Source organism: Anomaloglossus baeobatrachus, chromosome 1 (genome assembly GCF_048569485.1).
Source record: "Anomaloglossus baeobatrachus isolate aAnoBae1 chromosome 1, aAnoBae1.hap1, whole genome shotgun sequence".
Taxonomy (NCBI): Eukaryota; Metazoa; Chordata; class Amphibia; order Anura; family Aromobatidae; genus Anomaloglossus; species Anomaloglossus baeobatrachus.
Genome location: NC_134353.1, coordinates 154172364 through 154185683, shown reverse-complemented (window position 1 = coordinate 154185683; position 13320 = coordinate 154172364).

Genomic DNA, 13320 nt, shown 5'->3' with positions numbered 1-13320 from the left:
GGTGCACAAGCAACCGGGATAACCGCAGCCTTGATAGGATTGTTAACAAAAGGCCATTCAAAAATTAGGGGGAGATTCACAAGGAGTGCACTGCTGCTGGAGTCATTGCTTCAAGAACCACCACACACAGACGTATCCAGAACAAGGGCTACAACTGTCGCTTTCCTTGTGTCAAGCCACCCTTGACCAATAGACAACACCAGAAGCATCTTACCTGGGGAAAGGAGAAAAAGAACTGGAGTATTGCTCAGTGGTCTAAGGTGTTTTTTTCAGATGAAAGTAAATTTTGCATGTCATTTGGAAATCAAGGTCCCAGAGTCTGGAGGAAGAGTGGAGAGGCCACAATCCAAGCTGCTGAGGTCTAGTGTGAAGTTTCCACAATCAGTGATTGTTTGGGGAGCCATGTCATCTACTGGTGTAGGTCCACTGTGTTTTATCAAGACCAAAGCCAGGGCAGCCATCTACCAGGACATTTTAGAGCACATCATGTTTCCAGCAGGACTTGGCACCTGTCCACACTGCCAAAAGTACCAATACCTGGTTTAATAACCACAGTATCACTGTGCTTGATTGGCCAGGAAACTCGCCTGACCTAAACCCCATAGAGAATCTATGAGGTATTGTCAAGATGAAGAGTGATCTATTTCAAGTGTTTATTTCTATAGCAAATCTATATAATATATGTGTTTCCCTTTTTGCATTGAATCACTGAAATAAATTAACTTTTTGATGATATTCTAATTTATTGACTTGCACTTTTATGTAGATGGCAGGTAGATTTGGTAGGCGCTTGCAACTGAGCTTCTTGGAATAATACATGGTTTCATCCTGCTCTATATACTCAAGAGATGGACTCTACTTGCAAAGTTCTTATGTTCTAGTTCATGGTCCCTGCATGGATAGCACATATGGTTATCCTGCCAATTGTTTGTCTAGGAGCAAATCTAAAAGTAATATAGTATAGTGGACCTTCCCATGAGTATCTTGCTTCTGGTATTGTGTATAGCACTTTGCCTGTCCTATCTTCCATATTTTCCTTATTAGGGATTTCTGAGAACCTTTTTCACTTGATAAGTCAGCGACACTTACATGGTCTAAATACAGACCTCTCACTTTTCCCCTTTTAGTGGCAAAACAAACAATATCCCATACAAAAAACACGTCTCATTTCAGGATTTTCTAGCCTGTGTAGTTATCTTTATGACCAACAAGCAGCTTATAATTGTCTTGAATGACACTTAGGTAGATTTTTCAAAATCCGAGAGTCATAAAATATGCTGATCCATAATTGTCAAGCGCCAGTCTGTCATTTGGCTAATTATCTAAGATAACGGAACATATCTGTATAATCACCTGTTTCATTCGCTTTCATTTCCCTTGTGCTTCTCCCCTTCCTCATCTTTCTTATGTACCTCTCCCACCCCTATTTTAAATTATTATTAGTTTTTACTGTATTATACCAACACTAGAAGGTGGCCCGATTCTACGCATCGGGTATTCTAGAATTTACGTATTGTGTAGTTCATGTATGATTTTTGTTATATATATATATATATATATATATATATATTGTGAGACTGTGACCGGGGTTATCTATGACGGCCGGTATGTCTCGCCCCGGCTGTGCTCCCTCCATGATAGAAAGTAAATCCACTCCAGGGTTAAGGCTGTTTCCCTACAGGCTGAAGGAAGGGTTAAATAGAATCAGGAACAAGGGCAGGTGTGCCGGGTGTGAGGGAGTGAACAGAACTTCCTGAGCTTTCTGCTGGAGAGGCACATGTATTTTGTTATGGACTTTGGTTTGTACATTAAAACCGTGTGCTGTGAACCTTAATGCCTGGATCCCGTGTCTTCTGCTGCGCAGCCGACCGTGCTACCTCACATATGGTGGAGAATGCGGGCATGACAGCCGGTGAGGTGTAGCATCCATCCCTGGTGACCCAGCAGCACATGTCCTGGATTCGAGCGGCTATACTACAGCCCAAACCCGGCGACGCCATGGAGGACATACTAAGGCAGCAGCAACAGACTAATGCACAGCTGCAAGAGGCTAATGCACGGCAACAAGAGGCTAATGCACACCTGCTCCGGGCGTTGGAACGTCAGCAGCAATCCTTACAAGCACAGGAAAAAAGGCACCAAGAACAGATGGTTCTCCTGGCCAAGTCGATCCGTGCCGGACCGGCAGCAACAACCCCGGGACCGGGTGACGACGGCAGAGTCCGGAAAGCGGTGAGACAAGCGTTGCAAAAGATGACCCCGGGGGATGATGTGGAAGCGTTCCTGGCGGTGTTTGAGCGGGTGGCCGAGCGGGAAAAGCTGCCGACCCCCCAGTGGGCTGAGGTATTGTCGCCCTATCTGACGGGGGAACCCCAAAAAGCATACCTGGACCTCTGTACCGAGGACGCCATTGACTATGTGACCCTGAAAGCCGAAATACTGGCTCGGTTGGGGGTGAATACCTATGTACGGGCTCAGCGGGTAAATCAGTGGTTCTATGAGGAAGCCAAACCAAACCCGTACGCTCCCAGGCCTATGACTTGTTGCATCTTGTAAAAAAGTGGTTGCAGCCTGACACTCTGAGCCCGGCGAATGGTGGAAAGGGTAGTAGTGGATCGTTTTGTGCGCACTTTACCCGTCACCGTTCAACGGTGGGTAGGACAGGGTGACCCGAGTACCCTGGACCAATTAGTGTCCCTGGTAGAGCGGCATGTGGCTACGCAGGACTTGATACGGGACACTGAGACTTTGCGTACCGCTCGTCGGTCCGGCCCCTCCAAGCCTAGGGCCAAGGACCCACCGCTGACAACGGTGCAGGAGTCCCCTACCGTCCCGTCTGAGGCCGCGCCCACCATTCCTGAGGTCCGGAAGGTTCTGTACCCCAAACGACAACCCGTCAAGGGGGTTTCCGTCCCCATTAGATGTTGGCGGTGCCAGCGGGTGGGACATATGGAAGCCCAGTGTCCACTCACCACGGAGCCCATGGATTGTGGGGTTACCCGGCGGGGTTCAATGTATGCTCAGGTGGTGTGTACCGCTGACCTGGTCTCCCCAGAGACTGAGCCCCACTTGTGCCAAATACAGGTGAATGGATGTCCGGTTACAGGATTGTTGGATTCCGGAAGCTTAGTGACCCTGGTGCGATCCACCTTGAGGGCTAAAGTAAAGGCCACAGGACGTACCGTGGGGGTGGTTTGCATACATGGGGACCGCCGAGACTATCCCACGGGGATTGTCACCATCACAGCACCTTGCGGTCAGGTGCAACATGAGGTGGGACTTCTTAACACTCTTCCCTATGACGTGATCCTAGGAAGGGATCTGCCCTATTTTTGGACTTTATGGAAGGGACCCCCTAAGTCTCCTCAGATATTGGTCAGTCCGGGACCTGAGCCCTACAATCCTGAATCCGGGACACCTACCATAGGGGTCCCCATGATAGGGACAGAATGTGAACCCGATAGGTCGCCCCTAGAGGTATTGGCAGGAGAGGCTGAGACGGTCGAACCCATCCCGGAGTTGGAGGCGTCCCCGGATACGTTTGGGACAGCCCAACTCCAGGACCCTACATTAATGCATGCCCGGAGTCGGGTGACAGTAATTGACGGGGTGGCACAGCTGCCTGGTGCCCAGGTAAGGTACCCCCATTTCGCTCTTAAGCAGGATTTACTCTACCGGGTAGATGAAATACGGGGCGTGGGGGTAGAGCAGTTGGTGGTGCCCCAGCCGCATTGCCGGCGGGTCCTCGACTTGGCTCATAAACACCTGATGAGTGGCCACCTAGGGGTCAAGAAAACGCAGGAGCGAATATTGCAAAGGTTCTATTGGCCCGGGGTCTTTGGGGAGGTAAAACGGTTCTGCGAAACCTGCCCGGAGTGTCAGCTTACCGCACCCCTGACCCATTTTCGCAGTCCGTTGGTACCGTTACCCATTATAGAAGTCCCTTTTGAACGGATAGGGATGGATCTGGTGGGGCCCCTCGTAAAGTCCGCTCGAGGGCACCAACACATCCTAGTGATCGTTGACTATGCCACCCGGTACCCCGAGGCGATACCTCTCAGACATACTGCAGCAAAGCTTATAGCTCGGGAGTTGTTTGCTGTGTTCTGCCGGGTGGGGTTGCCCAAGGAGATCCTTACGGATCAGGGGACCCCATTCATGTCTAAAGTGACCAAAGAGCTATGCCGGCTACTCCAGATCAAGCAGTTGCGTACGTCTGTGTATCATCCTCAAACGGACGGTTTAGTGGAGCGATTCAATAAAACCCTGAAAACCATGCTCAAAAGGGTGATCTCCAAAGACGGGAAAGACTGGGATATGATGCTTCCCTATTTGATGTTTGCCATCCGAGAGGTGCCACAGGCATCCACGGGGTTTTCGCCTTTTGAGTTGTTATACGGGCGACATCCCCGGGGATTGTTGGACCTGGCAAAGGAAACATGGGAGCAAGAGCCCACCCCCCATAAAAGTGTGATTGAACACATTTTGGGTATGCAGAACCGCATAAGCGCGGTCATGCCAATTGTGAAGGAGCATTTACAGGAGGCTCAGGCCGCGCAAAGCGGCCGCTACAATAGACAAGCCACCGTGCGGACCTTTAAACCCGGGGATCGGGTGTTGGTATTAATCCCCACGGCGGAGAGTAAATTCCTGGCTCAGTGGCAAGGCCCCTACGAGATAAAGGAAAGAGTAGGGGTGGTTAACTATAAAGTATTGCAGCCCGGTAGGCGGAAATCTGAACAAATATACCATGTCAACCTATTAAAACCTTGGCAGGAACGGGAAAGCCTGATGGCTGTTTTTTCCCCATCTCCCTCCTCTTCGGGTCGTTCACCTCCGGCTCTAGCGACCTCCGGAGAGGATGAACAGGAAGTAAGGATTGGAGAAGCCCTCACCAAGACTCAGAGGCGAGAGGCCAGACGGTTGGTTCAGCAGAACCCCAATGTCTTCTCCGAGCTGCCCGGTAGGACCAGTCTGATACGACATGATATTGTCACCGAGCCCCACCTGAAGGTACGCCTGAAGTCATACCGGGTACCGGAGGCTCGACGACAAGCCATATCGGAGGAAGTAAAGACAATGTTACGCCTGGGGGTCATCGAAAAATCCCGGAGTGAATGGGCTAGTCCGATTGTCCTAATACCAAAACCCGATGGCTCCTTAAGGTTCTGCAATGACTTTAGGAGATTGAACGAAATTTCCAAGTTCGATCTCTACCCCATGCCCCGGGTGGATGAGCTGATTGATAGGTTGGGACAGGCGCGATATTTTACCACGCTCGACCTGACCAAGGGGTACTGGCAGGTGCCACTGACGGAGTCCGCCAAGGAGAAAACCGCTTTTGTTACGCCGGAGGGTCTCTTCCACTATGTTGTCTTGCCTTTTGGGTTACATGGCGCTCCGGCCACGTTCCAGAGGTTGATGGACTTAGTGCTGGAAACCCACCAGGCGTATGCATCAGTGTACCTTGATGACATCATTATTTACAGCTCCGATTGGCAGACCCACTTGGAACAGGTACAAGCGGTGGTGGACGCGCTTCGAACAGCCGGATTGACAGCCAATCCCAAGAAATGTGCGTTGGGACTCACGGAAGCCCGCTACTTGGGCTACGTGATAGGCCAAGGAGTGATTAAGCCCCAAATTAACAAGGTTGAGGCGATCCAGAAGTGGCCTAGACCCCTGACCACGAAGCAGGTTAGGGCCTTCCTGGGTATTGTGGGGTACTACAGGAGGTTTGTAAAGGATTTTGCGGGACTATCAGCCCCCTTGACGGACCTTCTTAAAGGCAAGAAGTCCGTCATGGTGCGCTGGACTCCGCAGGCCGAGGACTCCTTCCGGGCCCTGAAGGGGGTCCTGTGCGGACAGCCCGTTCTTGTACACCCTGATTTCCGGAAGGAGTTCATAGTACAGACTGACGCCTCAGAGGTCGGCCTGGGGGCAGTGTTGTCTCAGGTGGTTCAGGGGGAGGAACACCCCGTCACCTTCTTAAGTAGGAAGCTCACCCCTCCCGAGCGGAATTATAGCGTAGTGGAGAAGGAGTGCCTGGCGATCAAGTGGGCCTTGGAGTCCCTACGCTATTACCTGCTGGGACGGCAGTTTCGCTTGGTGACGGATCACTCTCCACTGGTCTGGATGAGGTCCGCCAAGGAACGGAATGCCCGGGTTACCCGGTGGTTCCTTTCTCTGCAGAACTTCCGGTTTACGGTTGAACATAGGGCCGGTGGGTTGCAGGGCAACGCCGATGCCTTGTCCCGCGGCCCGTGTTTGATGGCGGGAGTTCAACCCCGCACGATTGAACTGAGGGGGGGGTATGTGAGACTGTGACCGGGGTTATCTATGACGGCCGGTATGTCTCGCCCCGGCTGTGCTCCCTCCATGATAGAAAGTAAATCCACTCCAGGGTTAAGGCTGTTTCCCTACAGGCTGAAGGAAGGGTTAAATAGAATCAGGAACAAGGGCAGGTGTGCCGGGTGTGAGGGAGTGAACAGAACTTCCTGAGCTTTCTGCTGGAGAGGCACATGTATTTTGTTATGGACTTTGGTTTGGACATTAAAACCGTGTGCTGTGAACCTTAATGCCTGGATCCCGTGTCTTCTGCTGCACAGCCGACCGTGCTACCTCACAATATATATATATATAGATGTTGTTGTGTGTAGTTACCAAGTGTTTGTGTAGGGCGCTGTACATGTTCTGGGTGTGGCGGGGGGTGAGAGCGGTGTTGTATGTGTGTTGCGTGTGTTGCGTTGTTTGTGGAGCGCTGTGTGTCTGTAGCGTTGTGTGTGTGTGTGTGTTGTGCGGTTTGTGTGTGTGTGGTGTGTTTTGGGGGAGGTATGTTTTGAGCAATGTGTGTGTTGTGCGGTATGTGCGTATATTTGTGTGTGCTGCGGTGTTTGTGTGTTGGGTGTTGTGTGTGTGCAGCGTTGTCTGTGTGTGTGGGTGTCTGTGTAGGGCGTTGTTTGTGGTTCCCAGTGTGTGTGTGTTGTGCAGTGCGCGTGTGTGTGTGTGTGTGTTGGGGGGAGGTGTGCACCTCCCATCGTGCTCCATCCCCCATGCTGCGCACCCCCCATCGTGCTCCATCCCCCATGCAGCGCACTCCCCATTGTGCTGCATCCCCCATGCTGCGCACTCCCAAACGTGCTCCATCCGCCATGCTGCGCACTCCCAAACGTGGTCCATCCGCCATGCTGCGCACTCCCAAACGTGCTCCATCCGCCATACTGCGCACTCCCCATCGTGCTGCATCCCCTATGCTGCGCACTCCCAAACGTGCTCCATCCACCATGCTGCGCACTCCCCATCGTGCTCTATCCGCCATGCTGCACACTCCCAAACATGCTCCATCCCCCATGCTGCGCACCCCCCATCGTGCTCCATCCCCCATGCAGCGCACTCCCCATCGTGCTGCATCCCCCATGCTGCGCATTCCCAAACGTGCTCCATCTGCCATGCTGCGCACTCCCAAACGTGGTCCATTCGCCATGCTGCGCACTCCCAAACGTGCTCCATCCGCCATACTGCGCACTCCCCATCGTGCTGCATCCCCCATGCTGCGCACTCCCAAACGTGCTCCATCCGCCATGCTGCGCACTCCCCATCGTGCTCTATCCGCCATGCTGCACACTCCCAAACGTGCTCCATCCGCCATGCTGCGCACTCCCAAACGTGCTCCATCCGCCATGCTGCGCACCCCCCATCATGCTCCATCCGCCATGCTGCGCACTCCCAAACGTGCTCCACCCGCCATGCTGCGCACTCCCAAACGTGCTCCATCCGCCATGCTGCGCACTCCCAAACGTGCTCCATCCGCCATGCTGCGCACTCCCAAACGTGGTCCATCCGCCATGCTGCGCACTCCCAAACGTGCTCCATCCGCCATGCTGCGCACTCCCAAACGTGCTCCATCCGTCATGCTGCGCACTCCCAAACGTGCTCCATCCGCCATGCTGCGCACTCCCAAACGTGCTCCATCCGCCATGCTGCGCACTCCCAAACGTGGTCCATCCGCCATGCTGCGCACTCCCAAACGTGGTCCATCCGCAATGCTGCGCACTCCCAAACGTGGTCCATCCGCCATGCTGCGCACTCCCAAACGTGCTCCATCCGCCATGCTGCGCACTCCCAAACGTGCTCCATCCGCCATGCTGCGCACTCCCAAACGTGCTCCATCCGTCATGCTGCTCACTCCCAAACGTGCTCCATCCGCCATGCTGCGCACTCCCAAACGTGCTCCATCCTCCATGCTGCGCACTCCCAAACGTGGTCCATCCGCCATGCTGCGCACTCCCAAACGTGCTCCATCCCCCATGCTGCGCACTCCCCATCGTGCTCCATCCCCCATGCTGCGCACCCCCCATCGTGCTCCATCCCCCATGCTGCACCAGCATCAGCCTCTCTGCCCACAGCATCAGCCTCTCTGCCCGCAGCATCAGCCTCTCTGCCCGCAGCATCAGCCTCTCTGCCCGCAGCATCAGCCTCTCTGCACACAGCATCAGCCTCTCTCCTCACAGCATCAGCCTCTCTCCTCACAGCATCAGCCTTTCTTCTCCCAGCATCAGCCTCTCTCCTCCCAGCATCAGCCTCTCTCCTCACAGCATCAGCCTCTCTCCTCCCAGCATCAGCCTTTTCTGTCCCTAGCATCAGCCTCTCTCCTCCCAGCCTACCCCAGCCTCAGCCTCCCTCAGCATCAGCCTCTCTTCTCTCAGCCTCCCCCTCCCAGCCTTCCCCAGGATCAGCCTCTCTCATCCCAGCATCAGCCTCTCTCCTCCCAGCATCAGCCTCTCCTCTCTGTCCCCAGCATCAGCCTCTCTCCTCCCAGCCTTCCCCAGCATCAGCCTCTCTCCTCCCAGCCTCTCTCTCTTCCCAGCCTCCCCCAGCATCAGCCTCCCCCAGCATCAGCCTCTCTCCTTCCAGCCTCCCCCAGCATCAGCCTCTCTCCTTCCAGCCTCCCCCAGCATCAGCCTCCCTGTCCCAGCCTTCCCCAGGATCAGCCTCTCTCCTCCCAGCCTCCGTCCTCCCAGCCTCCCCCAGTATCAGCCTCCCCCAGCATCAGCCTCTCTCCTTCCAGCCTCCCCAAGCATCACCCTCTCTCCTTCCAGCTTCCCCCAGCATCAGCCTCCCTCTCCCAGCTTTCCCCAGGATCAGCCTCTCTCCTCCCAGCCTCAGCCTCTCTCCTTCCAGCCTCCCCCAGCATCAGCCTCTCTCCTTCCAGCCTCTCTCAGCATCAGCCTTCCCTTCCCAGCCTTCCCCAGGATCAGCCTCTCTCCTCCCAGCCTCCTTCAGCATCAGCCTTCCCCTCCCAGTCTCCCCCAGCATCAGCCTCCCCCAAGATCAGCCTCTCTGCTCCCAGCCTCCTCCAGCACGCCGTGCTCCTCTGCCGACACTCACACACACCCGATCGCATACACTCACACACACAACCGATCGCATACACTCACACACACAACCGATCGCATACACTCACACACACAACCGATCGCATACACTCACACACACAACCGATCGCATACACTCACACACACCCGATCGCATACACTCACACACACAGACACTGACGAAATCGCACATACGCGCTGATACTCACAACATCCGGAGATACCACATGCTTCTGGCCATGTGATCCTCCGTCAGGTCCTGGAAGGTCACAGCAGCACAGTATCGAGGCCGAGAAGCAAGCGATATCGCCGGATGCTGTGAGTGTGTGGATGCGATATGTGTGTGAGGTGTGTGTGAGAGTGAGTGTGATCTGATGTGTGTGTATGTGTGTGTGTGTGTGCTGTTATGTGTGTGCGTGTGGATCTTCCGCCGCTGCAGGACCTTGATGTGCTGGTAACTATGCTACCATGGTTACCAGCGCATCACGTCCCCCACTCGCACGGGAGCCCACACCAGCATACGGCGGCAAGGCCAGCAATGCGAGGGTAAGTGTCGGCTGGGTTGGCGGCGTATGCTGGTGTGGGCTCCCGTTGGGGGGGGGGGGTTGTACAGTACTCACCTGGGAGCCGTGACCGTGTCAGTTCGGGGAATGCGCGGGAGGGGGTAGGGGGGAAGAGCTAGCGTCCATTGCGTGAGGGGGGCGGGGCGTGGCGTGGCCGAGTTGCCAATGCCTGCAGGGTGCCAGGGCGAGAGGCCAATCTGTGGGGGAGGCGGAGCCTGGGCGAGCGGCTGGCCAATCCGTGTGGGGGCGCAACCTGGGCGAGCGGCCAATCTGTGTGGGGGGGCGGGGCCATGGCGAGCCCAGCGGCCAATCAGCTTTGTGTCACCGTAAGGACACAATGTCACCGGAAGGACACAATTTTGAAGCATGACAGACAGACAGACAGACAGACAGAATAAGGCAATTATATATATAGATTAAATGCCATTGTTTCCATTGTTTTAATGCTGTAACATGATTTGTGGATGCTAAATTTTAAACTTAGTTATATTACTGAAAAAATAAAAAATATTTGAACCAGAATAGTGCAAATCGTATTACAGTCCTATGAACCTCCACATCTAAGCAAGAAACCAAAAAACTCCATCATTACCATGTGCTGCTCACCAGCACTGTCCACTGTACCAGAAGAGGACACTGAGGCAGCACATGGCAATTATGGTAGAATTTGAGATATTTGCTTAGATTTGGAGGTTCATAGGGCTGTAGTAGGGCTTGCACTACTCTATTTTGTGATATTACTTGGTAGTTTTTCTGGGGTGAAATCCTGTTATTCATATCATGTGCTTATATGTACTCACCATTTAAAGAATCCTTGCCATGAGGTGTTATTTTGTCCAGCTCCGATCTGCTCCTATTGTCAGTGACATCATTGCTCTTCAGACTCTTTGGAACACTCACAGTTCTTTAGATGTGTGGAGCCCCTGAGGCTTCAGTCGCCACAGAGTATTGTACCCAAATTTGGGTGTAATGCTAAACCCGGATCCTGAAGCGGTCAGTCCCAGTTTCACCACATTACACGCTCAAATACACACCAGGTTGCCCTGTTCCCACTGGGGACTGGGCTAGGGTAGGGTAATAAAGGGGTCGCCGACAGAGTGTCATTTACAGGATGCCCTCAAACATGGGCCCCAGTCCCACTAGCTTAGGACCTTGGAGGGAGGAGGAGCAGCCAGCAGGGGGAGTCAGAAGCCAACACAACAGTTAAAGAGTTCTTCAGCAGGAGAGGAAGAGAGCAGTCGTTCTTTGTGGGAAGGAGGAGAAGTTCATACAATTGAGGTGGGGAGAGTGAACCTGCTCCCCACGGAATCGACTCCACACAGGTCAGCAGGAAATTAGGGAAGATCATACTCCACGTTGGTTTTCCAGAATCTGCCTAGGTGGGGAAAGTTTCAAGCTTCCCTGACCACAAAGTACCCTAGAGCACAGTGCCACATAGGATCCGGGGCCTAGGATAACGCCAGACCCCACATCGGAACCGCAGCACCTGCATATAGGGACTAGAGTTTTACTCGTGAAATCCAGGGTCCCCTCGTAGCTTCAAACCTGGTGATCCACAGACAGGTGTTACAAGGAGGAAATCCACCGAATACCCAAATCGGACTGATCTCTAACGGGTTCGGGTTCGACGGAGCCCATCATAGCAAGTGACTGGTATTACCCGGGAGAGCGGCACAGCACTAAAAGTGAGTAAAAAGCCTGCAACTGCAGCCATAGACTTTGTCTCTTGATTACCGGCACCGCCGCTCCAAGCTTCGGCACCTGCCATCTCTACTCCCCTCATCATCCTCCCCGGGGCCCGCTCCACCTGTGGGGAGTGATACCATCCATAGCTGCTGAAGAGAGTTAAAGGAGTATTCCCATCTCCAGAATCCTATCCCAATTTGTAGCAGGTATAATAATATTAGCAAATACCTGCAATTAGAAATGTAGTATAGTTCTCCTCATATAGCCATGTCTCTTACCTCATGTGCAGGACATTGCAGCATTGGTATCCATGGTAACGACCACGTGCAACTAACTAACTGTCACTATAAGTGGATGTAACCATGGATACCTAAGCTGCAATGCCCTTCACATGAGGTAAGAGACATGGCTATATCAAGAGAACTATTAGATATGTAGAAGATTAAAATTTAGCATCCCAGCAGGTGTAATAATAATAATATTATCAAATACGGTACCACCAATTAGAAATGTAGTATTAATTAATTTTAATATTACTATTATTACTACACCTATTACATATCGGATTAGGATCTTGGAAATGGGAATACCCCTTTAAGGCAGTGCTTGAAAATTATGGTGGCCACAAAAAATATTGACCTTTTTGGCAACCAACCAAAAGGGTCCATGACCTCATCTACTCCACATGCCTGATAATGATTATTCCTGCTATCCACTACATCAGGCCTTCACCACTTGTTAGTGTGGTTCCACAAATGGACTTGATTTTCTGAAAAATTATTGCAAAATACATGAAATGCATTGTTCTCATGGCAGTTATGATTCATGTAGATGAGTGGACCCGTGGAATTTCGGCTTGGTGGGTTCAGCCGGACTTTAGATAAAGTTCAGTTTTGGATCGGACTTGACCTGAACCCCAATGGATGTCATTGATTGGGCAGTTCAGGTTTCCGTCCACATGCAGCCAGACATAAACGGAGCACTTCTGGGGGCAGGTAGGTGGGGCTTTTGCTTTTTTTTGGGTGGGTACACACTACATCCGATAATGCTGTTGTTATTCCCAGATTGAGCCATTAAAACAGTGCCAGAGACTTGCACTGGGCTGAGCACCAAGTGTACCTGAGCAAAGTGATGCTCGCTCGAGTGATTAGCATACGTAAAGCACCCGAACTCTGTTTTTTGGTAAATTCTGTGTTCGGTACGAACATCGAACTTCGGGTTTGCTTATCTCTATTCATGTGGGATATACAGCTACAGATGCTGTTTATATGTAGTGATAAGCGAACCCGAGCTTTAATGTTTGGGATTCGTACAGAACACTAGGTGTCCGGGGCTTGAACCTGAACAATGACTTTTAAAAAAAAAAGTCTGTGTCCGTGTTCTGGTACTGTTTGTTTGCTAAACACTCGACTGAGTATCGCTGAGCTCGGGTACTCTCGGTGCTCGGCCGTGTGAGAGCCGGTTGCAGTCTCTGAATGTCTCTCACTGGGGGTGAAAAAAACATTTTCGAATGCTGTATGTAACATAAAAAAACCCCACCCTCCCTCCACTGGAAATGCTTTCTTTATAGGTGGCTGTATGTGGACAGAGAGCCAAACTGCCCAATCATTGACTTCCAAGTTGAACCCATTAGTTAAGGTCCCCATTGACTTATGGGGTTCAGGTCTGGGAACAAGTTCAGGTCAAGTCCGGATCCC